This window comes from Echinops telfairi, unplaced genomic scaffold, assembly GCF_000313985.2.
Source record: "Echinops telfairi isolate 266 unplaced genomic scaffold, ASM31398v2 ScPeMD7_2;HRSCAF=8, whole genome shotgun sequence".
In the NCBI taxonomy this organism is placed as follows: Eukaryota; Metazoa; Chordata; class Mammalia; order Afrosoricida; family Tenrecidae; genus Echinops; species Echinops telfairi.
Window position 1 is genome coordinate 48,087,113 of NW_022103898.1, and position 3,702 is coordinate 48,090,814.

Genomic DNA, 3,702 nt, shown 5'->3' on the forward strand with positions numbered 1-3,702 from the left:
GTGATACTAACAGTAGGTGTTTCATGTTTACTTTGTGAGGATTAAACCGGTTGGCCGCTGTAAAGCCCTGCAAGGATTGTGGGAAGTATAATGGAAGTGTTATTGTTATGATGATGTTCCAAACTTCCTTTTCACTGTCAAGCACAACACAGATGTTTACACCCAAAATATATCCCAACTCTCACACCCAACCCACTCTGTTACAACCCTAGCCCAAGCAACCTTCATCCCTGCATGATTAGTCCAGCAGCCTCCTAACGTCTATTGCAGCAACTTCCTGATCCGCGGGAAATAATTCATTCTTAGCGTGGCCCTGAGTTCTTCGTTGCCCCAATCCTCCAGTTCGCATTGTGCCATAATGCTGCAGCAACACGTGGACCTGTAAACACACAGAGAGAGAGACAAGAAATGGACTTGATTAATAAATGAAGAACTCTCAACAGATTGAGGAAAACTCAGAAAACTAAAAAATGCACAAATATTCGTTACAAGAGAGCACAGTAACCTCATGTGTCCTGCATGCTAAAGTCAGTGAAGGATTAGCCCTGTGGGGAAGGGGGGAGCTCATACCAAGGGCTCAATTAGAAAGAAAATGGCTCGACAATGATGATGGCAACATATGGACAAATGCGTTTGATACAACTGATGTATGGGTTGTTGTAAGAACTGTAAGAGCCCCCAATAAAATGATTTATATATGTAAAAGAATTTGCAATGGCGAGGGGGAGTGAATGGGGTAACGTTCTGAAGAATGCACAAACTCTGCAGGAAAACCTGGGATGGAAGTCACACTTGGACAACCCTCTTCAATAATTAAGGGGACTCCAAAGCAGGAAAGTATTAGAGAGGTTTGGAAGCCACGTGCTAAGAGCTTTTAGGCATTTGCTAGAGCTGTCGCCATTGTCCAGCCTTCAATCATTTTAAATATTCCTGCACTCCTCCTTTCCTTTCTCCTGCTCCAAATTCCTCTGAATTGCGAAGCGAGGAGACTGTGAGATAAAATGGCCCATCTCGCCTTAATGAATGGAAGACGGACAATCCAGCTGTGTTTGAGAAATCCAGTGGCTTTTAGCAATTTTTCCTATTATACTTTAACATGTGTCTCAATATCCTTCTAGTACATTAAGCCCAGCTCTCTTTCCAACTGCTCTCCAAGGGCTGAGAAGCAGCCAATGTCTGCATTTTCTTGCCACCTTGAACAACTTTGGCGGGAATTGAATGAGAGATGTCATCACTACCCTAGGAGATCATTGAAAGACTGAGGACGCTGCTCTCTAGTTTTAAGGTGTACTTCTCCAACATGAGATTGCTGCCTCCATTCTGAAAATGTATATTCTATTTAAAGCTACTACTACTTGCCACGGAGTCATTGGCTTGTGTTTTCTACCTCAGACACCAACCTGGCCAGGAAAGTGCTAAGCCCTGATTTTACCAAAGTAGGTTCCACACATCTGCTACCTTACCACTTCCTCAATGAATCCCTTTTATAGTTGCCCCAACGCACCCGGCATTTGTTCTGCGTTCCCAGCTCTTTGTTGTATAATTCATACCTTTGCAGTGCCAGCTCCTCGGGGTAAAGCTTTCCTTATTTGCCTAGGACATTTTTAGTTTATTGCGCAATACCATCTTCCCTTTGGGTGTTGCATAAATATCAACCAAAAGCCCACATCTGGCCTTGGTTGTCATTTCTATTTGTCCTAATATAACTTCTCTTTGAACAAGTCATTTGGAAAGGGGTGCCAGGGGTGAAATGTGACACATAAACGCTCTAGTTGCACCAAATGCTTTTTTTTTTAATGCCCACAGATTTGGTTATTTATGAACAGAAGATTTGCACCTCTTCCTTGCTCTCTCAAGTCTAAAAGTGTAGCAGGCCAAAAGCAATCACAATCGCCCATACGTTTTGTGAAAAGGTATCCAAGAATTGCATGGTAAAATCTTAACAGATTGACGAGGAAGCCGAAAAACACTAGCCCAGCAGGTGAAACTGCCTATTTAGAGAGGTCAGAACAGAGCTCTCTGCTGGGAGACTCATAAGTTCTGGGCTTTACTCAGGAAATAACCCTGCAGGAGAAAAACAGCAGAGCGTGGATGAAATGTGGGTCAGGGAGCTGAAAGAGGCACAAGGGCGGCTTAGTTAACTAATGACAGTAAATGCATGGGCTACACATGTTACATTTAGATGTTTCCCAGCATACCATAAAGCGCTGCCCTGCAGACACCACGATGTATAACTCCGATTTATCCTCAGACTTGTGATCCATTCAGAATATAATTAGGACAACGCTGTCCCGGGAACAGTTTCTGTCACTGAGGTCACAAAACCAGCACTGTTAGGAACCAGCTGCTACCAAAATAATGATCACTTTAAGAATTTCACAGTCTCCTCAGCTCCTAATTCAGAGGCTGTGGGTGTTGGGGGGGGAGAGGAGGAGGAGGATAGAACTAACACGTTAATAACCAAATATGTATAATTGCAGAGATGCTGAGGCTAATGATAGAATTTGGAAACTCCATCAAAAAAAGCCAAGACAGCCTCCTTCACAGAATCTCTGAATGCAGCCACATAAACAGCGATCAAAAATGTTCTAACCGTCTGAAAATTTTGCATAGAATCTCTGGGAACATGATGAAACTTTTGAGTTTTGATAAGCCTCGGTTTCCAAAAAATAAAGATAAATCATAGAGTCAAGGGGGAGATGAGCTTTTCTGTGGATGCTAGTTAAGTAAACTAGTTGTTGATGAGCGTTGCCCTGAGGTTGAGCTCCGTAAGTACCCTAAGCCAGCCCTGTCTCAGAATGCTCTGCCACCGTGGTTTTTCCACCTATGCTGTCCAAGCTCGAGGCATTAGCCACATGTGGCGGCTGAGCACTTGAAACGTGGCCAGTGTAACTGAGTAACAATTTTCATTTCATTTACATTTAAATAGACACATGTGCCCATAGCTACTGTATTGGGCAGTACAAGGAAAGCTGCCAGGCCCTCCTGGCCAACTTCTCCCACACCTTCCTGCCCCTTACCCCTCAACCAGATGCCTCTCAAGACACTGTAAATAAAGTCAATGGCTAATATTCTACTACTGGTCAAATTTTGAATCCTGAGCCACTAGCTCTAACCTGCTATCCCGTTTTTATTGATAATAACTAACCTACTGTGATTGAGTCAATATGAGACTTAGCCATGATCCACAGGGCTTTCAATAGCTGAATAATTTGAGGTAAATTTTCAGGTCTGCTTCTTTGTTTCCCCCCAGGCTCATAACCGCGTGGGCTCCATCCTCCAGTCTCTTGGTTACCAGCCAAGTGTGTGAACAGTTTGCTCCACCCTCTGGAACAGACTTAAAATAGTAGTCGTTTCACTGAGCACCTTAAATTCATTATCTCATTTCATCCAAACAACAACTCTGAAAGAGAGGTGTTGTTACAGTGTTGTGTGTGAGGAAAGGGAGGCTGATGGGGGGTTAGTAAACGGTCTGTAGTCTTAAGGCTTCTAAGTCATGAGACTGACATTTGAACTTCTGCCATTTGACTGTAAAATGTACGCTTCGGCTATGCACTCATCAACTATTCTTGCTGCTCACACTACCCCTCCAAAGGCCACATCCTCATTACCGTTTCCTTCAGGAGAGAGAATGCCTAGCTACAAGGAGATTACTTTATTACGTTTAGGTTTTTTTCCACACTATCCTTCCTCAGCTCTGAA